Below are 27863 nucleotides of genomic sequence, written 5' to 3' on the forward strand. Positions count from 1 at the left end.
CCGGGCTGCAGTTTGGGTTGGAGAGGGAGCGGCTGGGGAAGAGGCAATGGGCATCCGGGACGCACTCCAAGGACCAGAGTGCAGCATCGGGGAAGCTGGCAAGCGGGGTGCTCAAGGGAGCCCCACCGTGTGAGATCCCGGAGGTCACAAGACCAGGGCAGACTGCCCCAAGGGCAGAGTCTACAGAGCAGAGCAGTGACCGTCCTGACCACGAGCGTGATGGAGCCGTGCGCTGTGTTCCCAAGTGCGTCAAGGGTAGAAGGGGACGCGTGGCACCGCTGCACTGGGGGCACTGGGTGCTGAGGGTGGCCTGTGTTTTCATTTGAGGGGTTCCCACCTGTAAACACCATCGAGGTATGGGTCAAAGAGCTGTGTGCGCTGTATTTTCCCTTACATAAGTTAAACTTTAAAAAGAAAAAAACTATTAGGGCCAGGCGTGGTGGCGCACACTTCTAATCCCAGCATTCGGGAGGCTGAGACCGAAGGATCATGGTTCACAGACAGCCTCAGCTACTTAGTGAGGCCCTCCGCAACTCAGTGAGACCCTGGTTCAAAATAAAGATTAAAAAATAGGACTTGGGATGTAGCTCAAAGATAGAAAGTCCCTGAGTTCCAGCCCCAATACCGCAAAAAAAAAAAAAAAAAAAAAAATGAGGCTGGGGGTGTAGCTTGGAGGTAGAATGTTCCTGGGTTCCATCACCAGTACTGGAAAAGGAAAAAAAAAAAAAAAAAAAACCTGGAAAAGACAGTATTTGTTTGGAGGAAGAAACACTGCACGAGGTGTGGCTGTTTGCAGAGGAGCTGCGCTCACGTTCTGAGGGAGGCCCAGTGCACGGGGCCCAGGAAAGCTGAGCGGGTACACTGGCTTCAGAGGGGCAGCGTGGAGCCCAACTCTTCCTCCTCATGGGGCCAGACACTCCAGCAGGCGTGTCCACAGGCAAAAAAACAAAAGAGTCTAGGAGTCAAGGTGAGCGTCCAGGCAGGGACCGGCAGCATCTTTGGGGAACAGAAGGTGGCCACAAGTCAGCGCACACAGCTCCTGAGTTGCAAGTGTTAACATGGCGCCCGTCTGGGCAGTCTGGCCCAGCCCCTCTGCCAAGCTCCGTCGGCGTCAGCATCTGCACAAGTATTCACAGCAGCCCTAATTTGATTAGACCCACAGGACCCCTTGCTCTGGGTCAGGCCTCCCTCAGAGCCTCCCTTCTCTCCTTTCCTCCCCCAAACCCACTTTGGGTCTTTACGAACCGAATCTAGATGGAACCTTCCAGAACAGTTGCGCTACTGAGCTGTTTCCTTGGAGCCGTGGTAGGTGGTGGCTCCTCCCCACTGCCCTATGTCATACCAATGTTATTTCCTTGTATTATAAATAGGAATCTCGCTCAAAGGGGTGCAGCCGTGTGCCCCTCGGTTGCTTTGAACTTTAATCAGGGCTTTCCTGCCGAAAATGTTTATCCTCCAGCGAAGAGGTGCTAATTTTATCTTGCAGAAGTGGATATCTGCTTACGTCCCTTCTACCTTGGAGAAAGCCAACCGAAGGCGTATTATGTCATCTAAATACGCATCCTTGGAGATCAAAAGGCGTAATGTACACATCTGTCAGAGTTGATGGAGCGGCCATTGGCGGGCGCTTCCGCCCGGCCGGCGTGCGCCCCATTGATAGACGCGCTGTACCATTTCTATGAAAGAAACTCCCAGGCGCTCTGTGCGTGCCAGCTGATCTCCACGATACCGAGACAGGGATCCAAAATAGACCTGCCCTTCTACCCCTCCGTGCGAGCCCTCGGCCAGGAAATGGCGCAAGTTCCAACTTTCCTAATGGAAGCGGCGTGGGACTAGATAAGAAGCGTGTTCCTTACGGCGACATTTCCATGTTTAAAGTAAAGTCAAAATGATCCATCGCACAGCGCCACCTGAACAAGCTTTCCTGGACTCCAGCTCTGCTGTGAGCTCACTGTTTTTCAGCCTCTTGGACCTCTATTCTATCACCAGAGAACACACACACACACACACACACACACACACACACACACACACACCTGCTTGAAGTAAGCATTCACAATCCTGTGATCTGACATACAGGGCTTTCTGCTGGGCTCCTTCCATTCTAATGCACCTTTGTTATTTAAACTAGGACCCTGGCCGGGGCGTGGTGGGCATGCTTGTCATCCCCGTGCTTGGGAGGCGGAGACAGGAGGATTGCGCAGGTTCGAAGCCAGCCTCGTGCGCTGGCTTAGGAGACCCTGTTTCCAAATAAAAATGTAAAAATAGGTCTGGGAGTGTAGCCCGGAGGTAGAAGGGCTTCCAGGAACCCCAGTACCACCAAAAAATTAAATAAAATAAAAACTAAACTACGATCCCGGATCCCGGACCTCTCCCACCTGCACCGTCTGGGATGTAGAGACGCCCAGTCCAGAGCCCCGCGGAAGGCCCGAGGCGGGACCCGAGACGCCGCTGCCTCGGACGGGCTCCCTGGCAGCACTGAGGCCTGTCTACTTCATTTCTTTGAAGTTATTTATATTTTATAATTTCATTACCACTGTCTAAATCAACATGACCATTTGGCAAGTTCACTGAGCTGGTTAATTTGGTACTAACTGCAATTGAGTTGTTGTTACACGACCCCAGGTGTGAAAAATCTACTTTGGGACATTAGAGCCTGGATTCAGGGCCTCCAGGTGGATCTATTGGAGAAAGGGACTGTGGCCTATAACTCTGTCCTTAGAAGGCACTTCTCCAGCCAGACTCAGGGGTGCAATCTTGCAATACCCATACTTGGGAGGCTGAGACAAGAGGATTGCAAGTTTGATGCCAGCCTCCGCAACTTAGATCCTCCTTAGCGATTCGGCAAGACCCTGTTAATAAATAAAAAGGTCTGGGGGTGTAGCTTAGAAGCAGAATGCCTCTTGGTTCAATCCCCAGTTTTCCACTCTACCCCACCCCCCAAAATCAAAGAGAGTGGGGCTCCCCACATTCCCAGCTCAGCAACTCCAAATGCTGGGCAAGGGAAATCAGATGAATGTGCGCTCTGAGTCCAGGCTGTGCAGCCTGATTCTCCTGGCGAGGCCGGTCTGCCTCCACCACGCCCTTACCAACCCTGCCTTTAGTGAGAGCAAACCTCTACTTACAATCAAACGGACTGAGTGTGTAAGCGGGAGGCAGCGGCTCCAGGCCGCCCGCCTGCTCGCCACGCCCGCCCTGCCCCTCTGCGGCTCCCTGCGCAGTGGCAGCACCTCTCCTTTCTGCGCTCGCTGGGGCCTCCTCTCTAGAAGTGGTGGCTTCTCTGGGCATTTCCCTCTCACAGGGCGCTCAGATGTGGTTTGCATGGTGAGACTCGCTTACATGGAGACTCGCTTGCATGGCTAGGGTGGTGAGGGAGTCCGCATCTCAAGGCCAACCCTCTCAGAGGGCAAGTCCAGGAAGCCACCTCGCAGGGGAGGAACAGAACAGAACACGTGACTCTCGCCAGAGTGCTCGCAGGGAACCACTCTGTCCCCCGCTCCAGTCCTGGCTCCGTGTTACAGGATGGCGCAGAAGCCACTAGGGAGACAGGGGTTCTGGCCTTGGGCTCTGGGACTCTTACCCCGTGAACACTTTTCCCCCCTGTGGTACTGGGGATGGAACCCAGGGGCATTCTACCTCCGAGCTACACCCCCGGCCCTAGTCTTTTATTCTTTATTTTGAAACGGAGTCTCACTGAGTTGCAGAGGGCCTCACTCAATCCTCCTGTCTCAGCCTCCCAAATGCTGGGCTTACAAGCCTGCTCCACCATGCCTGGCGCCCCGGGACCATTTTTAACTCTGAATGTCCACACCACGGTCCTCCACTGGGCCCCGTGGCTGCCTCCCCATCTCATGGAGCTTCTGTCTGTGGGATGCAAGGCCTTTGCCTGGTTCCCGCCCCACTGACGAAGTGTGTCTTAGCGCTGTGAACAGTGGGATTTGCATCCTGAGAGGACACTTTGGAGACTGAGTCAACATGCTTTCTTCTCTCCATTTCTTCTCATTAATTCTGTGTGTGTGTGTGTGTGTGTGTGTGTGTTAGTGGGCATTGAACCCAGGGGCATTCTACCTCTGAGCCCCATCCTATTTTGTTTTTGCGATGGAGTCTAACCACGTTCCAGAGGCCCTTCCTAAGTTGCTGAGGCTGGCCTTTGAAGCTGCGATCCTCCTGTCCCAGCCTCCCAAGTATCGGGATGATAAGCAGGCGCCACCACGCCCGGCTCCTTAATTCTTGGATTGAAAAAGGAAAAGAAAAAAAAAGAGCCTGAGATTGACCTAGAAAACACAAAACACTTCCCCAGTGTTGACAATTTGTCTCCATCAACCAGTTAGCACTGGAATGGCATCCCCGGGGAATGGGAAACTTGGAGCATGGAGTGGTCAGACTAACTCGCGAGCCTGGGAGCCAGCGCTCTGGGGCCGGCGGATCTGTGTGGTCTCGGGGCCTCGCGCTGGTGACCTGATGCCTCTGTTTCCCAGCACAAGTATAAATATCAAAGTCCTTTCCCACTTGGAGATTTTCTCCTCCAAGAACTTAAATGTCAGACTAAAAATATTTGCTCGGATGTGCAAAGGAAGCGACAGAAAGTCGTCGCGGCTGCGTGGGGGGCCGGATGGCCTTCTTCCTCTGCGGCGTGTTGCAGAGCCGGTGATGGGTGCCTACAAGACCCCGGCTCTCATCCAGCCTGAAGACAAACTTGGATGCGACTTTACACAACCCAGCCAAACGTCCCAACCTCAGTTTTCCTTGAATAAAAAAATAAAACTGGCCAGGGATGGCAACACATGATTGTAGTCCCAGCATTCGGGAGGCTGAGACCAGAGGATTGTGCTTCGCTTAGTGAGGCCCTCTGCAACTTAGTGAGGCCCTGTTTTAAAAAAAAAATACAAAATAGGGCAGGGGGTGTAGCTCGGAGGTCAAATGCCCCTGAGTTCCATCCCCAGACCCACAAAAAAGAAAGAAGACGAAGAAGAAGGAGAAGGAGGAGGAAGAGGAAGAAGAGGAGGAAGAAGAAGGAGGAGGGAGAGGAGGAGGAGGAAGAGGAGGAGGAAAAAGAGAGAGGAGGAGGAGAAGGAAGAGGAGGAGGAGGAGGAAGAGGAGGAGAAGAACTGGATTGGACGAGTTCTCAGCCTTGGTGGCATGGTAGAGCCCTCTGGGAAGGTTTTTGGTTTTCTGTTTTTGAAAATACCAATGATCAGACTCCATCACAGACTCTGGGGTTATGACCCGGAGGACAGAGTCCACGGTGCTACCATCCACAGGCAGAGGGAAAGGAATGATTTCATCAGTAGTGCCATGGAACTACTGCAGCTGGAGCTGCAGGGGGCAGAGGGAAGACGATTGGTGTTACACAGGAAGTGCAGGGATCCGTTTTTGCAGATGCCATGGGACGTACTTCTGTGCAGAGCCAAACCCCGGTCAGGACGTCCCAGTTCTAGACCTGAAGCGTCTTAAACAAAATTCTCTCTCGTACGAGGGATGTAACTCCACCTGTCAACTTGCCTGGGTTGCCTGGGTTAAACATGGCTGTGTCTGGACTGTGTTTCAGGTGAAATCAGAGTTGGAACCCATGGATGGCTGTCGGATGTGGGGCACCATCCAGCTCACGGAGGGCCCGAGGAGAACGGCCAGCGCACACCAGGACGTGGGCCTTCTCCTGCACCTGATGAGATTTCTACACTCAGCTCTGCGGGTCCTCGAGCCTCAGTAACCACACCTCCGGCTTTCCTGGGTCTTCTACCTACTGATGGCAGGCAGATCAGGGGACTTGCCTGACCCAGTTCTCCTAAATGAGTCTCTCCCGATATACACACCCTGTGGTTCTGTTTCTCTGAAACTCTTCCACCAAAGACAACAGAAATGCAGCTCTGGGGAACATGGTCAGCATCCTTGAATGAGATGGTGTGGGGGGCAGAGGGCCAAGGACCAGGACCCCATCCTCAGATAAAAAGTCAGTGTTGCTCTGAGCCCAGATTTTAGCAGCCCTGGCTTCAGCACCAACTCAGGGAAGATAACCTTATAACGCAAGGTTTTCCACAAGTCAAAATTAATGCCAACAATCCCATAGTAAATAACAGGTGAAAACTTCCAAATAGAGAGAGAATCCACCATCCACAGTCCTGACTTTTTAAATTGCTACAGGCACCAACGTGGTTCACTTTAATTCTTTGTGTGTGTGCGTGTGGTACTACGGATCGAACCCAGTGGCATTCTACCTCCGAGCCACACCCCAGCTCTATTTTTTTTATTCTTTATTTTATCACAGCGTCTCACTGAGTTGCAGAGGGCCTCACTCAGTAGCTGAGGCTGGCGACAAACCTGTGATCCTCCTGTCTCAGCCTCCCGAGTGCGGGGATTACAAGCGTGCGCCGCCACGCCTGGCTTCACTTTAATGCTGTCAGAACCTTTGGCTTCGCTTTAATTCTGACAGGGTCCTGTGGCAGGATGCAAAAGAGGCTCTTACAAATGATGACGATTCCACGGAGCTCCCGCCAGCCTGGGCTGCCGCGCCACCGCCGCCGCCACCCAGTAGTTACGGCGACTTGGCGCTAACAGGGGCCAGAGACGCTTAGGAGGTGCCAGTATTATCCGCATCTAATTTTCACAACCATCCCAGCAGATAGACATTTATGATCATTTTACTGACGAAAAAACTCAAGAAGATAAGTTCTTTATCCACGTGTGAGCGAAGAGAGTGGGGGGCTCCCCAAAATCATGTACAGAACGTGGCGTGGAGGAAGCCCGGAGGCCAGGCAGGGCCAGAGCCCCGGCTGGGTTTCCCCAGGCCTCCCTTGTCAGTGGGAGTGACGAGGCCTTGGAACCCAGCCGCTGCTCGGCGTGGGTCTGGCCACTTATAACCGGGGTTGTGTTGACTTGATGGGAATGGGATTTGGTGCTCGCCTGGCATCATACCCTAAGTCGAGTTACACCATCTTGATAATTGTTTTCTGCTAAGAAACAGGAGGATTTAGTTGACTCCCAAGCATCGTTCAACTTTATTTGTGTTTTTTTGGTGGTGCTGGGGGTGGAACCTAGAGGCTTTCTACCTCCGGGTTATACTCCCAGACCTATTTTTATACTTTATTTGGAGACAGAGTCTCACTAAGTTGCTGAGAGCCTCACTAAGTAGCTGAGGCTGGCTTCGAACCTGTGTGATCCTCCTGTCCCAGCCTCCCAAGCGCGGGGATTACAAGCGTGCGCCACCACGCCCGGCTGGCATCGTTCAACTTTAAAAGGTCTGCTTCATATCCATCCACCACCTCTACTTGGCGTTGCTGGGCAAATCCCTGTGGTGGACATGACTTTAGGGGACACTCTTCAACCTGGTATGCACCCCTTTGTTGCAATTTGCATTTATGATTGTCGTGTGTGTGTTACAGGTATAGTGAGTGACTGGCTGCCCTGAGAGCGGACCCTGTCTCCTCATTCTGTAGCCATGGCAACCAGCACCAAGCTGGAAGACAGGAAGTCCAGCAAACTCGACGTGCAGGGAGCCAGTGAATGAGTGGATGGATGGAGATGGAATGGCCAGGACCTAGCTCCTCTTGGTAGGTGCCTGAGTTGTGACTGGTCCCAGTTCAGCGGCTACCCACTTAAACGCCTCGACAGGTTCCTGCAGCCCGAGTTATCTGCAAGATCACCAAGAGCAGAGAACACAGGGCTGTGTCTGGTAGAAGGCCGTTCAGTCGTGTGGACTTTCCTTGCATCCTGGGAACTCGGGAGAGACGGGCTAGCAAGCCTCAGTAGCCCCAGGGCTCTCATACGGGAGCCGTGTGATGGGAAGAGCTGGGATCTGCGCTGGGCTGCGCTGCGTGGGCCGAGAGGGCAGCTGTGAAGGCGTTCCAGGGGCCAGATGAAGGGCGGGCGCCGGGGACTATTTATGAGTGTTTATTCCAGCTGTTGGCTGGAGGGTGGGTTCCTGCTGCAGCTGGAAGCCGGCAGTGAAGCCTCAGAATTCCAACCTACTTTACAACCTGCCTTGCGATTACCCGGAAATTCCACAACCCAGGAGTTGGATAATCCCTGTAAAACCCGAGGCCCCTGGGAGCCGTGGCAATCCCGGTAGTAAGAATGCCACACCTGTGTGGCTGGGGACTCCAGCTTGCCCGCAGCCTCCAAGTCAGAGCCAGCCTCTCCTGCTCTACTGCGATCCCCGTGTTGATCCAGCTCTGTGTGTGTGTGTGTGTGTGTGTGTGTGTGTGTGTGTGTGCGCGCGCGCTACTGGGGATTGAACCCAGGGATGTTCTACCTCCAGACTATACCCTCGGCCTAATTTTATTCTTTTATTTTTGAAACAGGGCCTCAGGCTTCTGAGACTCTTGCTACTTGCCGAGGCTGTCCTTGAAACAGCATTCTCCACCGTGCCCAGCCTGTTCCAACTTCTGCCCAAGGCAGGTCTCCCGGAGCTCGCCAGGCAGAGAAACCAGGAGAGGTGGTAAGTGCGCGCTGTTGCATCCTCTGAGCAGGACAGGCTGGGCACGTCCTTCCTCTGGCTTCTGTGTCCTTCAGCTGCCCAGGTCCCTTCCACCCTGGCCCCCTTCGTGTGTCCAAGCCTCCTGGGAAGCAGCAGGAGGGTAAGTTCTTTAGAACTAAGAGACGCTGACGCTGTGTAGCTCAAATCGCGTTCTAAGGGAATGACCCTGGTCACCAGGCCTCACCTGCTTTGGGGAGGGGGCTTCAGGAGGGTGGCCAAGGGCTTGATTAAAACTTGGGGGCTTTGCTAGTAAAGGAAGAGAGGGAGCTGGGTCTCGAGAGCAGTTAGCCAGGGTCTGCAACAGAACAACCTACCCAGCGGTGGGCTTTTGTGGACTCTTGACGTAAGTGCTCTCTGGGTGAGAAGTACCCACTGTGATCCCAGACTCCCGCCTCTCTCTGGTTCTTGGGAGGGGAGGAGAAGGTCAAGATCCTGGACCCTGATGGGAGTCGCCAAAGAAACTCTCCAGCCTAGGTCAGAACAGGAGACCCGGTGCGTGACCACGAGGTCATCGTCTACAGCAAGCTGTACATCTGAGATAGGAAATAAAAACACGTTTGCTGCTTCATCTAGCGACTACGTTTCTGAGAACGCAGGGCCAAGCAGGGTCTCCATCCCCAGACCAATACAGAAACAAAACAAAACCGAAGAGTCGATTCCACAGCTCTGTTCACACAAGAAGCAAAAATACATGTAAAACATTATCATCACGGCATTGCTTATAAGAACACAATGGAAAGAATCACCAGGGGTCATCAATAGAAACCACGTGGTGGTCCAAGCCCGCCGCCCCTGACTAGCAGCAGGACCCCCTAAATGTGAGCTCAGTAAGACGTGGCCCAGCCTCGCCACAGACTTCTCTCTGCACGCACCTTGGGCCAGAGGCCCGGGAAGCCCGGACCAAAGCGCCCGGAGCTCTGTGGCCTGATCCTCCGACCGCAGACTGCAGCTCCCAGCTGCAGCCCCCAGGGAGCCCCAAACCCAGCCCTGTCAAAGCCCTCAAAGTGCAGCCAGACCTCTTTGCCGGCACCCCTGCCCAATGCGCCCGGAGAGCTGCGCACTCACCCACCGGCCCAGTAACAAAGGCTGCGCTCCAGCCGGTTGTGGTTTACCATACACTACTTACACCCCAAGAACGCCGCCCAGAATTAAACACGGGGCTGGGGCAGCTCTGCCCGGCTTGCACAATTCCTTGGGTTCAATCCCCAGCACCACGTAGAAATTAAAAATGAAACATGCTCATTAGAAAGTTTCTTTATACACACATATGTGTGTGTGGACATACACATTCCTGTGTATTATATATACATGAGTTGTGCACCCCTGTACATATAGCCATAGAGACAGGTACGTGCATTTATTTATATTTATTTATCTATTTATTTAGACACTGGGGATTGAACTCAGGGGCATTCTACCTCCAAGCTACACCCCTAGCCTAATTTTTTTATTCTTTATTTTGAAACAGGGTCTCACTGAGTTACAAAGGGCCTCACTAAGTAGCTGAGGCTGCCCACAAACTGCGATCCTCCTGTCTCAGCCTCTCAAGTACTGGGATTACAAACGTTGGCCACCACGCCTGGCACCATTTTCTATTTGTTTTGAAACAAGGTCTCACTAGGTTTCTGAGGCTGCTTATAACCAGCAATCCTCCTGTCTCAGCCTCCAAGTCCTGGGATTACAGGCCTGCATGCCCAGCCCCAGCGGATCCGTGCCTTTAGGCACAACGAAGAAAGAACCTGACCCCGAGGCCGCAGCTCTGGCCTTGCCCCCACGTGCGGAGTGGGCCTGGGTGGCGTCCTCTCTGCTCCACGCCTGAGAGGAGGCACCGCGTTTCTCCAGGAGCCATTTATTACACAGCAGCCAGAGAGGCACGGCAGGAGTGGCTGCTGCAGAGGCCCAGCGTGGCCCGACCACCTGCCGCCCTGCGCACTGCAGCCCAGCGGCCTCGGTGAGCCCTCTGCTCCCATCTCCTTGGCGCTCTGTGAAGACAGGACCTGCCCGCTTCATATGGTCATGGCTCCCAAGCTTCCAGAACCATGCTCAGCATCTGCCATGGTTCGGGAAATACTGTTGAATAAAAAGACAAAATTGCGTGTAGGAAGAGAGCTGGGCTATTCAGCGTGGCTCAGCCCATGGCCTCAGCTCCTCCAGGCTCCCAGGGACCCTCTCTCCTCATGTCCAGGAGCTGGGTGGCACTGGGGTGGCACGCCGCCCGCGCCCGGCCCCTGACCTGCCCGCCTCACGCCCAGGGAGCTTTCCTGCCGCCTCCCCCTCCAGTGGGCACGCCCCTGTGCCGGGCTTAGCCCAGTGCTTCCCGAGTCTGGCTCTGTCCTGCCTCCGCCCTTTCCACCGAGCTTTTCATAAGACCCAAATCTCCCCCAAACTTGAGAAGCATTTCTCTGTGGGCTTATGGAGTCCCTGGTCCCCAGCTTGCTTGGCTGGGCTCAGACCACAGCGGGCCACCCCGGCGACATCACCGACCTGCAGACCAAGGCCGCCCTGCCCGAGGAGCAGAGCTTTCGTCCCGTGGCCACCACGTGCGTCTGTTAAGGCCGGAGAGGCGTTTCGACTTCTCCCCTGCCCGCCTGACAGTGGGTTTACAGTTTCTAATCTGGCTTTTGTAAGAGCATTTGTCAGCCCGGGTATTTCATTTGCAGCCCGACCACCCAGGCAGAGGACAGGCAGGAAGCGGCCCTTCACGCGCACCAGCGGGCGGCCGGTGCTTGGCCGTGGAATCGCAGGGCTCCATCACAGAGGAGGACTTTTTTGGCACTATCTACTTTGCATCTCTGCGGCGAATGCAGGCCTTGTTTATACGAAGCGATTTCTGAACACTAAATTTGGAAATTCCGCGTATTCCTCTAATCCACCAGGCCCCGTGCGGGATGGGCGTCTCTAAGAGCCTGGCCACTTCCTTGGCGCTCCTCTGGTCTCCAGCTGAACCCCCAGTCCACAGCGCAGGCCTGGGCGCCAGGAGCCCGGGGGCCAGTGCCCACCCCATCACTTCTCCAGTCGGCCAGGGAGGCGCGCCTCGCCGGGCCGGCGGTCTTATTTTTAAGTGTTTGTGTACAAATGTGTATGACCTGGCTCCCTCTGGGCCGGCCCAGCCCCAGCCCTGGCAGAGTCTCAGGCCCTCAGTCCACCCACAGGAGCGGGCTGGGGAGGAGGAGGAGGCAGGGCAGAGATAAGGCGCCCGGGAGCCAGGCTGGCAGAGAGCAGAGAAGGAATGTGATGTCATCAGTCACACGTTTATCTGTGCTGCTCGAAGACGTTTTCAAGGGAGGAAATCACACTGCTTCAGGCGGCAGATAAAGGAACCGGAGCCCGCGTGCAGAGCGCGCTCCCCGCAGCCCCACCTGAGCAGGGCTGTTGGAATTTGGCTCCAGCCTTCTTGCTGTGGCTGCAACATCTTATCAGCACCAGCTCCCTCCCCGAGGCTCCGGCCTCTCCCCAGCATGCCCGCCCGCTCTGCCTCCTCTCTGCTGCCAAGCCTTCCTCGGCACCTCTCACCCCCGGTGGTCTGACTATTATGGCACCAACAGCACCTTCAGGGAGTCGGGACCCGCTGGTCGATGGGGACATGGGCGCACGGAACCAAGGTGCAGCGTTCCCAGGACTCAGCTCCGCAGCTCTCTGGCCCAAAGCTGGGGCTACTTCTTTGCCCCCAAAACATTAGACACTCTCCAGGCTGAGACCTATCCAGAGGTGGCAGGAAGAACTCGCCCATTTGTTTGTGTGCTGGAGACGTATGCAGCTCACTTGGTCCTATCTCGAGCTGCCTTCTGCACGGAGCCTGAAGCAAGGGTTCTGTTGCGAGGAGGCCACCCGGCAAGTGACCCTCGGAGACACTGGCGCAGGAGTCGCTGTGGAGACCAGGGACACCCGGCCAGTGCAATGAGTCACCACAGGGCCACCAGAACTGGGAGCCCCACGGGGCAGTGTGGAGCACACACCACAGATTAACCACCCCACGGGAAAGGGCGTGGAGAGTTACCACCAGCTACCATCGCCAAAGGTACCAGACGCTCACGGTGGTGTGTTCTTACCACAGGGGGAGCTCTCAGGCAGATTTGGAAGCCAGGCTGTCCTTGACTACGGTGGCAAGGACTCGGGAGTGGCGGGGCTCAGAGAGGCTGTGGGGGCTCTGCCAGGGCGTGTGGGCGGGACCCAGGCCCAGACGGCCCGTGTTCTTCAATGGTCTGCCGCCACCTCATCTGCCAGGCACAAACCGGCCTTGGCACAGCCCTCTCCCCAAACCAGGGTTCAGTTCACACCCCATCATTTCAAATGAATGCCCACAAACGCGTCCCAGTTTCTCATGAGGGACACATATTTTATTTGAATGGATTCCCGCATGGCAGGTTGTGAATCCTTCTACTGCGAATACAACCCTTTAAGTGGTTATAATCAAATTCCGTCAAGAATACTCAAGCTATCAACAGGTCCCGCAGAAACAAATGCCAAAACACACCCTATCCTCTGATAAGTTGGGACTCCCAAGCCTAGGGGGCCGTGGGGACCAGTCTTATGAATGACTGCCTGACCCTGGGTTGGAGGAGCGTCCACCAGCTTCTGATCTCTGGGAACACTGATGGCCCAGCACAACTTCTCTATGAGTAGACAGCCCGGAAGACAGATGGAATCTCTATAGACCCAGAGGTTATAAGTCTGGAGGGAGTGGATACCAGGGGAGGGACAGGAAGGGAAGTCACACTCGTGTATCTAATAGGATGAGATGGCGCTGCACTACTGTTTGTCTACATGGTATGGGATTATCTTAAAACATTCCAATGACAGCGTTCCTCTGAACTGGAGGACCACTTTATCTCACAGCGACGATTATTACCTTGTGCTTTTCGGTGTCGGATCATCTCTACAGGAATGCCTACATCCCAGAGTCACTCGTTCTGCTGGACACTGCACGGGGCTGCCAGGTAGCCGAGACCTCCTCGCCTGACAGAACTTCCGATGAATCAGCTACATGTGGCGTCGAGCGCAGGTCTGCACAACCGCCTGAACTTCCGATGAATGAATCTGCAACATGTAGCACCGAGCGGATACGGAGGGCGTGACTACTCTCCTTGTCCCCGCTAGCCCAGTTTGGTAATGTTGAGCCTTATTGGCTCAAATAATGCTTCTGTGCTCGTGAACCCCTCGTGCACTGGATAATGATTGGCTGCAAGTTATGTGCTTTGCACATGCCAGGGTGACCTTTAGCTTGATAGGTTAGAATAGTTTCCTGTTGGAAATCCCCCTTGCGGTTTTTGCTTTAAATTGGGTTGCCTGAGAGAAATAAACAAGATCCTGCTTGACTTGACTCCCAGCCGGTGTGTTTCTGTTCCGGCCATCGGCACTCAACCTTCCTGGTTAGCCCCACCGCTGATGGGCTGGACCCGTCTGTCTGGTGCCCCGTGTGAGGCACCACCACTTCTTGCTCTGAAGGAAACACTGACAGGCCAATCAGTCCGCGGGTGAGTGTCCCCCCATAAATTATGGGGAAGTCCAGTTCTAAACCCAACCCTGCCCTAGAATCCCTTCGACTCTTTCTCAAGAGCTGAGGACTTAATCTCACTGATAACCAAGCCACCCAGGCCTGGGGGTATCTTTTAAAAACTGCCCCATGGCTCCCCAAAAGTAATCTTTATGTTTGGGACACCTGGGGTCGAGTTCAGGGGCTAGTTAGGTGAGCCCAGACAGAGCAATGGGAGATCCCCCCCTGGGGGTTCTCCCCACCATCTCCGCGCTTAAAAGTTGTTTTCCCCAGTGGCCTCCAAAAAACCTCGCTGACGGTGGCCCTAAGCCAGCGGAAAAAGGGGCTGCCTTGCATATACCCTCCTCTGGGTCCAAAGCCCCTAAAAAACCTCCTGATCTATCCGATCCCTTTGGGGACGCTAAGGGCTCCCCACAACCCCTTTCCCCGGCCAATCCCTTCTCCGTTTCCTCGGCTCTGCCGCCATATGCAGATGAAGGGAGAGCCGGAGGAACTGTCAATGTCAACCCGGGAGGAAACCGCCCTGCAGCCTGGTGCCCCTGGGAACCACAAGACCTACAGGAACTTAGACAGGCTGTGGCAGAGGACGGGCCTAACTCACCTTGGGCAGACACTCTTATAAAAGGGTTATCCCACCAGGCGCTTGTTCCACGCAACTGGAGAGACCTCACTAAGGCTGGGATTCTTTTTCTTAAGTGGACAGCGTATTTTCAGAAAAAGTGTAAAATCCAGGGTAAACGAAATCAAGCTGCTCAGCCTGTTATACCTCTGAATTATGGCATGCTCTCTGATACGGGCGATCAGTTCACCACTGGCCTCCAACAGGCGGCCCTACCCTCCCCCTACCAAGACCAGGACAGCTGCTTTGACAGCGTGGAGGAAATTAGATAAAGGGCCTACTGAAGCCCCTATCGCTGGGATAACCCAAAAAGCAAAAATACAAAAGTCAATTAATGAGGCATCCTTAAGGCAATTTAATCCCACGCTGCCTTTGATTTTATGTGCTTTCATGGGAAGCACCCTGTGCTTGGCTCTTTGGCCCAGATGGGAGAGCCCATTAACTGGATTCATCTTGCCATAGGAGGAACGCCCCGGGTATATTCCATAATTGATCAAGTAGCAGATCGCATTACTAAAGGAAGAGACATAGCAAATCGGCTTTTTAGAATGGACCCTCAAGATATAATTATCCCCTACCGATTATCTGATTTCACCTGGTTGCAAAAAAATAATAAAAGAGTGGTGATAGCATTAGAGGGATTTGGGGGTAACACTGATTGTCATTATGGTCCCTATAAGTGGACGAGCTCTTTTACTAGATTGGAGTGGAGGCCCCCAAAAATCTTTATCCAAGAGCCTAATCCAAATATCCTGACGATGTTTACCGATGGGGAGGTATGGGGGCAGCCGTGGTTATATATCCTTCATTTGTCAACGGACAAGACCCACAGCCGATTCAAACAATATCCCAGCCAATAGAAGCCCCCCCCCCAGTTCAAGGAATTATTTACAATAGTATTAGTGCTAAATGCCATTCATAAACCCATCAGTTTATTTCAGATAGCCAATATATGGCTAATCTGTTACCTTTATTGATGGAGGCCCATATTAAACTAGATTCCAATCCTAGTACCCCTCTAATGATTCAAACACAAACAATTTTCAAACAACAAATACATTCTATATTTTTACAACATTTGAGAGGCCACCAAAATCTACCGGGCCTCCTCTCTAAAGGCAATCAAACCGCAGACAAATTAGCCTCCTTTATAACAGAGGCCACCAATTTCCATCAACGTACTCATGTCAGTTGGAGGGACTTTACACATAAATACCCACAGACATCGGCAACTGATTTAAAAAAGATTGTGCGTGCCTGGCGATCCTGCCAACGCTTCCTTCAAATAACGCCCCTATAAATCTCGGACAGCAACCCTCAAGGATTGCGCCCCAACAATCTCTGGCAAATTGATGTTACCCATTATTCCCCCTTTGGCAGACTAAAATATATCTTTGTTTCAGTTGATACCTTCTCCTGGGCATGTTGGGCATCAGCCCATGCTGGGAAAAAGACCAAACATGCTATTAGTCATGTGCTACAGTGTTTTGCCACCCTCAGGTTGCCTGACCAGATCAAAACGGATAATGGACCATGTTTTATGGGCAAGGCCCTTGCTGTTTTCCTCCAAACCTGGAATATCTCCCATACCATGGGCATCCTAGAGGACAGGCCATTGTAAAAAGATTTAATCAGACCTTAAAGGTTGAATTACAAAAACAAAGGGGGGACTCATTACCCCCACATGATCAGCTTAGAATATTAAATTTTTCTAAACACAGCCCCAAACTTTCACCATTCCAGGAACATTGGTCATCCTCAATCACATATGCATCTGTCCTGGTGGAATGGAAAGACCTACTCACAGGCATATGGAGAGGGCCAGACCCATTGATTACGGCGGGAAGGGGATTTGGATGCGTCTTCCCTCCAATGAAAAAAGACCCCTGTGGGTACCAGCAAGGGACATCAAATATCTTCTTCCATGCACTAATAATTGTGATTCCAGGGAAAAAGAGATCCCTGAGATTAGCTCCCTTTTCTTAATTTCAAAAAGAGAGACGAAAATCCTCATCAGTCTGATCCTATTAGCACAAATAAGGGATGGTACACAAGGATTTGGAGACCCAGGTAAGGCAGGAGAGATCCTTGATAAAAGGATGGGGCGGCCCTGTGATTGTGGAGGGGTACCTCCCCAGTACTCCCGTAGATGGACAGGCTATCCAGAGTAATCCATTTTACAAGCCACCTTTAGACTCCCTTCCAGATGCAGCGTTACAAAACCAAAAAGAATTAGACTTGTTAATGGCCGAAAAGGGAGGCATCTGCTTGTTTTTACAGTAAAAAGCCTGTTTTTGTTTTTGTTTTTTTAAATTGGGCTTAGTCCAGGCAAGATAAAGCAACTCCAATAAGACCTTAAAAATGCCGGCGAGATCTACAAGACAACCCATATGGACAAGCCTCAATGGGCTTTTGCCTTATTTCTTCCCTCTATTGGGCCCCCTTGTGTCTCTCCTGATTGTCTGTAACCTGGGCCCCTGTATCCTCAATAGGTTAGTTCAGTTTGTAGGAAAATACATCAAGTAGAGATCCAGTATCAAAGCTTACCGAGAGAGAGCCCAATCAGTATGACTGGCGTTCTGACCATGAACATCCCTCCTCTGCTCCCCATGTACCCAAAGACGGTAAGATCATCAGAGGAGGACAACCTAAGACGGGCTGGGGTGGCTTATGAGCGGCTATCGAGCATGAGTACCCAATGACGGGTAAGATCCTCAAAAGAGGACAACCTAAGACAGGGACCATGCATTTCGCTCTCATATATAAAAAAAAAAAATAAGAAAGGGGGAGATGTTGGGGTCTGCTCAAACCGCCTGACAGAACTTCCGATGAATCAGCTACATGTAGCGTCGAGCGCAGGTCTGCACAACCGCCTGAACTTCCAATGAATGAATCTGCAACATGTAGCGCCGAGCGGATACGGAGGGCGTGACTACTCCCTTTGCCCCCGCTAGCCCAATTTGGTAATGTTGAGCCTTATTGGCTCAAATAATGCTTCCGTGCTCGTGAACCCCTCGTGCACTGAATAATGATTGGCTGCAAGTTATGTACTTTACACATGCAAGAGTGATCTTTAGCTTGATAGGTTAGAATAGTTTCCTGTTGGAAATCCCCCTTGCAGTTTTTTGCTTTAAATTGGGTTGCCTGAGAGAAATAAACAAGATCCTGCTTGACTTGACTCCCGGCCGGTGTGTTTCTGTTCCAGCCGTCGGCACTCAACCTTCCTGGTCAGCCCCACCGCTGATGGGCTGGACCCGTCAGAGACCTGTGCCCATAGTGATTTCTCAAACTTTGTATTGAATAGTAATTTTTCAATGAAAACTTCCGTAGAGCCGGGCGTGGTGGCGCACGCTTGTAATCCCCGCACTTGGGAGGCGGAGACAGGAGGATCGCGCCGGTTCATAGCCAGCCGCGCTGGCTTAAGAGACCCTGTTTTCAAAAATAAAAAAATAGGTCTAGGGGTGTAGTCCGAAGGTAAAAGGGCTTCCAGGAACCCCGGTACCACCAAAAAATATACAATTAATTAATTAATTAATTAAAAAAGAAAACTTGTCTAGAACACCAACATATTAAGTAGATAAACATGCAGTTGTTTCCAGTAGAATTAGGGTGGGAGGTTCCAGTTGAAATCTATGTTTCCACACACGTCCAAGGATTTGCTCACAAAAAGCCATGCAACCCACAGCCTGAGCACAGAAACCGTGATTAGGGCCAAATCCTGCACCTTGCATAGGAGGAACACAGGGTGAAACGATGCCACATACCTGGGGCAGCCTCACAGGGCAGGTATGAACCAAGTGGGCTCTGCTCCTGAACTCTGTGTGGGTGTCTGTGGACACAATATAGATAAAAACATGTTCATATCCTACCGAGTCTACCAAGACATTCCATAGAGATCTAGAAGGGTCAGACTTTAATACTGGGCATTAAAAGTGGCCTGAGAATAATAAAAAAAATCTTTCTTTTAGCAAAGACTTAAAACAAGCCCCTAGAGCCGGGCGTGGTGGCGCACGCTTGTAATCCCCGCGCTTGGGAGGCTGAGACAGGAGGAGCACGCAGGTTCGAAGCCAGCCTCAGCTACTGAGTGAGGCTCTCAGCAACTTAGTGAGACCCTGTTTCCAAATAAAATATAAAATAGGTCTGGGAGTACAGCCCAGAGGTAGAAAGCCTCTGGGTTCCACCTCCAGTACCACTAATAATAGTAATAATAATAATAATAATAATAATAATAAATAAATAAAACAAGCCCCTAAAGAGCAGAGCTGATCTGCAAGCAACTTGACTACCTGCCCAAAGAAACCTCAACTCTCTGCAGAGAAAAGGACCATCAAATCCACAAGCTCACTAATAAGCCTTTGCAACGTCCAGCATCCTATCGAGATTTACTAGACATAGGAACAGTAGTGAGATGTGATCCGCAACCAGGAGAAAAATAAGCAAAAATAAACAGAGTCCAAGTTGACACTGGCGATGGAATGAATGGGCACGGATAAACCTTACATCGTTTTTATAAACAGACCCAAGGATTTAAAGGAGAACATGAACGTGGAAATAATTAGGAATACTGCGATCCCCATACCTGAGGGGCTGAGGCAGGAGGGTTGCGGGTTTTAGAGCAGCAACAGCAACCTAGTGAGACGCTGTCTCTAAATAAGTAAGTAAGCAAGCTGAGCTGTCGCTTGGAGTTATAATGCCCCTGGAGTCAATCCTCAGCACCCCAAAATAATATTAACAACAATAACTGGCAGATATTAAGGGAACCTATTAAATATTTAGACCTGAAAATACTAATCTAAAGGGAGAGGTTTTCTGGGTGAGCTCTACAGATTTATCTTTGCAGAACCTGGAGGCATAGCGATGTGAACACTCTAAACTGGAATACAGCTCTGTGCTGAGCCACCCAGCAGTCTAATATAATATAACTGGAGTGTCAGAAGTAGGGGGAAAGAAAGGGACAGAAAAATATCTGAACTAAATTTACCAAATCTGATGAAAACTATAAACCTGTACACCCAAGAAGCTCAACGAAGCCCAGGCAGGAGATGCAAAGAAAACCCCATCAAGGCACTTCATAATGACGTTGTTCAAAGTGATAAGGAGCAGAATTCAAAACCAGAGAACAAAAGGTTACATTGAATTGAGAACAAACAAGAATTCCCACAATTCTTACCAAGGAAAAACCACAAGCCAGCAGATACTGGATGCACCAGCCCTTTAAAGTGCAAAAAGGAAAAATCCATCCAGAAGTCTGTAACTAGTGCAAACCCCTTGCAAAAATGAAGGAAAACTAGTCTTACATCCTAAACAGAAGCTGGAAAAACTCATCACCAGCAGCCCTGAGCTCCAAGGAGTGTCTAAGGAAACCCTCAGGTAAGAAGGGGTGGTATTGACAGAAACAAAGGGACAAGAGCACCAGGGGAGACCGTGGGCAAAGAGAAGACCTTCTCCCCTTCCATTTCTGAAAAAAAGGGGAAAATTTGGTATATTTTTCTGGTAAAAATGTAATAGCATTCTAAGGTTTTGGTGGTGGGATTTGGTACTTTTCTTTTTTGTTTGTTTTTGTGGTACTGGGGATTAAACCCAGGGACATTGTACCTCTGTGTACACCCCTAGCCCCCCCCCTTTTTTTCCTTTGAAACATGGTCTCACTAAGTAGCCGAGGCTGGCCTCACACCTGCGATCCTCCTGTCTCAGCCGCCTGAGTACTGGGATCACAGGAGTGTACCACCACGCCCCTCTCTTTCCACCTGGGAAGGCAGTGGGAAGGCGTTGTCTCAAAGCCAGGGAGGGCCCTCGCCAGGAACAGAATGGGTGGGCACCTTGGTCTGGACCTCCAGCCTCCAGAGCAGTGAGATATGAAGGTCTGTGACCTGAGACCCCAGTCAGGATACTTGTTCTAGCAGCCTGGGCTGACCGCGGCAGAGGAGCTTGTCACTCACCCAAAGCCACCATCCGCCACACAAGGCCTTTATGAGGTGTATGAAATTAGCACATCTGGCCCCACTGCTCTGTGAACAAGGTCATATTAAGGCACAAAATACAATCAAGACCACCCTCCCTGAACCCGGTACAGGTGGGGAGTCACCCCTTCCCAAAGCACCTCCAGTTTTTCCAGCCCCATCTCCACCTGAGATGCCTGGCATATGGGAAACCTGTCAACAAGAGCTTCTCACGGTGTTCATCCCAACCTCCCTCCACACCTAGCTCCCACTGACCCAGCACAGCCAAAGCCATTTGACGTGACTCACACCTGCCCTTCAGAGACCCCCATCAGTCTCAAACCCAAACACCCAGGTACACCTCCACACAGCCTGCCATTACCCTCAAATGCACCTAGAATTGTGAGCAGACGTGGGGCTGCCCTGCTGGAGAACACCTACCCTTCCTCCTCACATGAGATGGACCCGCACCTAAGGGACCCCTGCGGTTGTGAGGAGTCACTTCCGGGCCCCTGCTGTAAGTGTCCTCCAGTCTTTCCCCTCTAAGAGACCAAGCACAGAGACAGGAGCTGCCACCCAACTCCCGCCACACTGAGAGCCCGGCACCAGCAATGCAGAGCAACAAGCTGGAAGGAACCTGGGATGGGGACGACAGAAGCACCAGGCCCTGTGCGCTGTCCCCAGGGGTGCAGCAGAAGCAGGAAGCCACATGCAGTAGTTCTCAGGTGTCATATTTTGGACCATTTAATGTTGAAGCTGCATAGAGTTCAGCGGGAAGGATGCCAAACGGACCAAGCAGGAGCAGGACCCACCCAGGTGACCACACCTTGATATGAGCCTGCGAGCCATAACGCTGTGGGCCGCTCCCTAGCCACCCTCTGACTTCACATGTGAGGAAGCCTTAGCCTCAGGGGTGGGTGTGTGAAGCCCCTCGCAGTACGTCCCCCCAAGTCCCAGGGGACTGGGGCAGGCTCAGAACCCATGGCAGGGGTGCAGGTGGGGAAAGGCCCTAGTTCTTCCTTCTACCAGGGAGATCAAGCTGCCCGCATGCTTGTCATCTCTTATTTGCCAATTGAATCGCAGCCCCCAAGGTGTCTATTCATGTTTGCCGTGTGGAGAATCCACGCCTTGGGGGACGTCTGAGCTGCAGGAACTGACCCCTCTGCACAGGCTTGTGTTACCTCGTCAACCTCCCACCCAGCTACCTCCTCTCCCAGAGGAGAACCTTCTGGCCCAGGTTGGGAAACCAATCCCCCGAGACCCATCAGGAAAGGCCAGAGCAGAAGGGAGCAGGCATGGCCGCCTCGTCCACGGGCCCTTCCCGGGGGGAAACTATGGGGGCACCTTCCCGGCTGGTTCTGGGGTGTCAAATGAAGTAGTCCAATACTCAGCATTCACTATTAAAATCGTGATTTTAAGCAGCAGAGGGACCCAGGCTGTACCCTCCACAGACAGGAGGCTGGGTGGGACTGGCGGGACTCAGACACAGGTTGCTCCAACCTTGTGGTCCCCGGGGCATCACCAGGTGACCCCTCCGCCCCACCGCAGGGGAGGAGCCCACTTCTGAGCCCTCAGGAGGGAGCGGCCCTGTGCACTTCCACTCGTAGCCCATTGGCCAGAGCCAGTCACGTGGCTCAACCTCCCTGCAAGGGAGGCTGGGAAATAACACCTTCCAGGTGTCCTGGCAGAGGAGCCAGGTACGGGCACAGAACCGCTCCGCAGGCCTTCACAGACTCACTCAGGCCACGACCAAGCCAGGGCAGAGCCTCTCCCTGTCCTGCGTTCCCCAGGAGAGCCGCGGCCCGGAGCAGGGAGGGCTCGGGAGGCGGCGTGCACCTGGCCGGAGTGGCTCTGAGCACGGAGCAGGATCCAGCCAGTTTCCTCATCCTGTTATCACTCCCCAGCAAATTCTTGAGCAAACATGATTAAGGAAGAGGAGATGCCACGTCGGCAGCTTTTACACAGCCCGAGATGGTGGCTGCTCCTCCTGAACTGGCCTCACCGTGGGCGAGCCCGGGATTGGCGGGTGGGTGGAGCCCCTGGGTGGTGATCGGACCATGACTACCTGCCTGGCTCTGGGCAGCCTGGGGAGGATGGTGTGGACCTCCCTGGGGCTCGGGGAGGCTGCCCTTCGCTGCCACCAGCTGGGGAGTTGGAGTTGGCGGGGGCGGTGGGCACTCTGGGAACCCACCACGCCTGATCCTGCGGCCCTGTGCCTCCGCCCAACCCATCCACGTGCCCTCAGTCCCTCTATGCCTGTCTCTCCATCCTCAGGACAGCTAAAACAGCCCTCCCCAGGAGGCCTCCCTCCCTGCCACTTGAGAGCCGCCTCCCCTCCTTGGAGTTCCCGGCTTCCTCTGGGACAGGCGCCCTGGGGGCCCCTTGAGCTGGCACTGGCCAGGGACCTGTGCGCCAAGACTGGCTGTCTTGTCCCTGGCTCATCCCTCGGCCCCAGGGAAGGACGAGAGGCTGTGGCCCTCCTGGCTACCCGCTCTGCCTGGCCCAAGCCCAGCTAGGAGCCATGTCGTTTCAAGCTCCTGGGCCTGGGGTGGTTGGCTGTCGTTGGGGTCTGCTTCTGCTAGCACAGAATACCACACCCTGAGTTGTTCACACACATCGGGGAGAGGTAGCGCTCACTGTTCTAGGAGGGCTGCTCTCTGGTCCACAGATTGCACCGTCTTGCTGTGTCCCCATGGGGAGGGTGATGGGTCTCTCTTGGCCTCTTCCCTAAGGATACAGACACCTCAGACAAGAGGCCTGCTAAGGGGGTGGCAGAGGTGGTGGCCTGGGGCGGAAGAGGAGAAGGAGCCGGACTCGCAGTGGCTGGGAAGGTGCTCTGGCCAGAGGGCAGGTGTGCACAAGGCCTGAGGTGGACGGAGCCAGCCCGTGTGAGGATGGGAGACACACGTCAAGAGAGGAGGAGAGCACCCGGGGCTTTGGGAACGGCGGCCCCAGGCTGGTCTCCAGTGCCTCTGGCTGTATTCCTTTGATTTCACTAGGTTTGGATTTTTTATTTTTATTTTTTGTTTGTTTGTTCTTGTTTTGGCATTTGGGATAGAACTCATGGGTATTCTACCTCCAAGCCTCACCCCCACCCCTTTTTAAAAACATGATAATTATTTTATTATTGTAGTAGTAGTAGTATAATTGTTTTGAAGCAATGGCTCGTTAAGCTGCCGAGCGTCTCACTACACTGCCGAGGCTGACCCCCACCCGTGATCCTCCCGCCTCAGCCCCTCAAGCACTGGATCGCAGGGGTGTGCCACCATGCCCAACACCTCTGAAGCCTTGCACTCACCTCTGTGCCAGCTGCGTGGCATTAGTGAACAGCAACACGTGTGCGTGGAATGCCAGGACAGGCAAGTGAGCGTGGCCACGCCAACCCACAAGCAGGGAAAACCATCGATGCAAAATCACAGACAAGGGTCCAGAAAAAAACAAAGGAGGGGGCAGAGGATCTGAACAGACGCTTCTCCAGAGAGGACGCACGAGTGGCCAGTGCGTGCTGTGTGCAGGAGGAGATGCTAGATGCCCTCAGCCATTAGGCAGGAGCAAACCCAACCACAGGGGGGAGGGCCGCCCACCGTGGCAAGATGGCAGTCAAAAAGACAGAGGCCAGCCCTGGCCAGCCTTCTGGCCTCCCAGGTGTGTCCCTGCAACCCAGACAGGTGCCAGCAACGTCGGTCACCGCCAGCCCAGGGCCACTCAGGACCCAGCGAGAGCTACCCTCGGGGCCTAGTGTGGTGTATAGGGGCCCAGCAGGGGCGTCCCACTCGGCCCAGAGGCACTGGGACCCCAGCTGCAGCTATCCTGCCGGCTCCTAAATCAAAGAGGTGGAAAACGCCCCCCGGGAGGGCCGGAGGACGGCACAGAGGTTCCTGAGAAGCGGCAACAGGCAAGCCGGGCGTGGTGGCACACACGTGTCATCCCAGCATTTGGGAGGCTGAGACAGGAGGATCGCGGTTCGTGGACAGCCTCAGCTACTTAGTGAGGCCCTCTTCAACTCAGTGAGACCCTGTTTCAAACTAAAGAATAAAAAATAGGGCTGGGGGTATAGATCAGAGGTTGAATGCCCCTGGGTTCCATCTCCAGTACCAAAAAAAATAAAAATAAAAAAAAGAACAGGCCAGGGCCAAGTCCCTCCGACTGCAAAGGCCACTTCTGAGCAGGGACCCGTGGCCAGAGCCTCCCCGCCGCCCCCACCTCTGCTCCCAGAAGAAAAAAAAAAACCCTTGGCCAGGTTCCATCTCCACCGGCGCTGTGTCTGCACAGACGCGCGCTGTTTACACAGCCTGTTTGGGTGGGTGGTCAGGCGTTTACAGAGGCCCTGGCACAAATGAGCTGCTGACGAGCAGCTGGAAGGCCTCTGAGAAATCACAACACGTACGATATGAAAAAGGGCCCTCTCCCTGGGGCGGGGAGGAAGAAGGAGAGAAAGGCCATTTGGAAGGAGTCCAGGCCACCACGACGGGCCACGCACGGGAGTCGGCCCGGAGCACCCGCACCTTCCGCGGCCCGGCCCCCACCCGAACAGGCGGCGGCCGCCGCGGCTTCTCATCCATTTCATAGATTTAAATCGTTTTTATGCATCAAATACAAGAAACAGACCGACATTTTCTCATCCCCTGTCATGTGGCAGGCTAATATTTGGTCATCTACGGTCCATTGAGGAGCATTTCGGAGGAACAAGGCGGCTTCCAGGCTGGTGGTCGCCCACCCTGGCTGCCGGGCTCCGCCGAGAGGTCTAAACCAGAGGGCCCGCACTGCCCTGGTTTGGAGACAGGGGCTCCGGGAGGGTGAGGCTGGGGCTCAGGCCCACAGCAGCGTGGATAAACATGTCCTCCGGCACTGACGTCCCACGGAGGTATACAGAGACCCTCTGGGGAGATGTGAGGACGGTCCCATCGGGCCTGCTGTGCACCTGGCCACCGCTGTCCAGAAGCTAGCCACGCCAGCTTGCTGGCCTGTTGTACTATGGTTTGCTGCTTGGTTGTTCTTGGGATGAAGTCCAGGAGCATTCTACCTCTGAGCTGCACCCCCAACCTTTTTGTTTTTAGTTTTTAAGTGTGAAACAGGGTCTTGCTAGGTTGCCGAACATCTCTCTAAGTCGCTGGGGCTGGCCTCAAACCTGCCACCCTCCTGTCTTAGCCACCCAAGTTACTGGGATTACAAATGTATGCCACCACACTGGCCCAAGCATATTGTTTTAAGATATTGAACCTTACAATGGATATCAAGGCCCCAAATTCCTCTCCAAAAGCCATCACTTTTAAGCCATTCCCAGAAGGATTTTTTTATTATTTCGTTTTTATTATTATTTAAATAGTATTTTATTATTATCATTTATTTTAATTTTTTCTCTCCTATTATCCCAAATAACTTATAATGTCATCTTGCATTTTTTTTCTGGTACTAGGAGTAAAACCCAGGGCTTTCTAACTCCGAGATATATTCCCAGACCTATTTTATACTTTATTTGGAAACAGGGTCTCACTAAGTTGCTGAGAGCCTCACTAAGTAGCTGAGGCTGGCTTCGAACCTGCGCGATCCTCCTGTCTCCGCTTCACTTTGCATTTTTAAAACAGATCTTTAAAGCATCTTTTGACAGTTTTGTGTGCTTTTTTAACCACTAAGTCTTTTGTTCTGAGCTTGTGCCTGCAGGTACCAAGCGTCTTACTAAATAACTCTGTGACTGTGTCAAGCCCGCCATCTACTAAGTGTTCTGAGCTCCGTTCCCAGCTCCTTCCCCTTAGCTGACACCTGAGTCTCCACAGCATCCCTGAGATGCTTGCAGCCCACCCTGGGCGTACCAGCCTCTGGGTGCACGCCGATGCCATCGGTGGCTTGGTTTTTGATGTTTTGTTTTTGTGTACTGGAGATTCAACCCGGGCATTCTGTCTCTGAGCTACACCCCTCAGCCAAGCTAGAGAATGCTGGTCTTGAACCTGCCGTCCTCCTGCCTCAGCTTCCCAAGCGCATTACTGAGCACCAATGCATCCAGCTGCAGGTGGCTCCAAGGACCGCGTTTCTCTACTGAGCCTTCTCCCACATGCTGTCCATGCCCAGAAAACCCTCTGGCAAGAATTTCTCCTGGGAGTGGACTTATGGCTCGTGGGAATAATACTTAGCTTCAATCTTACTGGAGAGCGCTCCGAGGGCCCCTCACCCAACGCTCACACCTGCTCAGCATCTTGGGGACATCACTGTTTGAGTTTTCTCAATTCCAGCCTGAAAATGTATTGTTTAAATTACCATTTTTCTAGCTACTTAATGGTACAATATGCATCTCCTCTGCATCAATCTAATTAATATTTCTTTTTTTTTCTATAACTTATCTACTCATACTTTCCGGTTTGGATGGCTTTTATTGGGTTTTTTTTTGTTTTTTTTTTTTTTTTTGGTGGTACTGGGGTTCCTGGAAGCCCTTCTTCCTCCGGGCTACACTCTCAGACCTATTTTTACATTTTTATTTGGAAACAGGGTCTCCTAAGTCAGTGCGCACGGCTGGCTTCGAACCTGTGCGATCCTCCTGTCTCTGCCTCCCCAGCGCGGGGATTACAAGCGTGCCCACCACGCCGGGCTTTGGATGGCTTTTACTATCACATTCCTTCCAAATATTTTACAAACTTGGATAATTACAACAGTAACCAACCAGCCGGGTGTGGTAGCACATGCTTGGAATCCCAATACTTGGGAGGCTGAGAGAGGGATCGCAGGTTCGCGACCAGCCTCAGCAATTTAGGCCCCCTGCAACTTAGTGAGATCCTGTTTCAAAATAAAGAATACAATAGAGCTGGAGGTGTGGCTCAGAGGTAGAATGCCCCCGGATCCAATCCCCAGTACCGCAAAAATAAATAAATAAATAAATAAATAAATAAATAAAATAACAAATTCTAGTGCCCAGGACGAATTAAATGGTATTCTAAGTACACTATAGGTGTCATCTGATATAAGCCTTGTCACAGTTTGTAAACGAGGAAATAGGAAAGACCGGTTCTGAGCGGAGCCTGTGTGTATAATACGTGAGTCCCGCTCCAGCCGGGACACCACTGAAGGCGAGGGGCCTTTCCCCACTCTGTGGCTTCTAAGGCCATTTTGTTACAGGTATTTTTTGTTAAGAACGGGACCAGTCTGTGTTTTAGTTTTAACGCTGTTGAGTGCTTACACTCCTTCCTGGTTTGTGATGCCCACGCGTTGTTAAGAGGCTGTTTCCATCCTGATGTCTTGAGGACGCTCTCCTCAAATCCCCCTGGCGTTCCAGCACTTAGCGGCCCACCTCTAGCTGCATACCCAGCTTGCTGCTGTGGCATCACGTTGGCCTGGCTCTGCTAGACATCA

Source organism: Muscardinus avellanarius (genome assembly GCF_963383645.1).
Source record: "Muscardinus avellanarius genome assembly, chromosome: 10".
Taxonomy (NCBI): Eukaryota; Metazoa; Chordata; class Mammalia; order Rodentia; family Gliridae; genus Muscardinus; species Muscardinus avellanarius.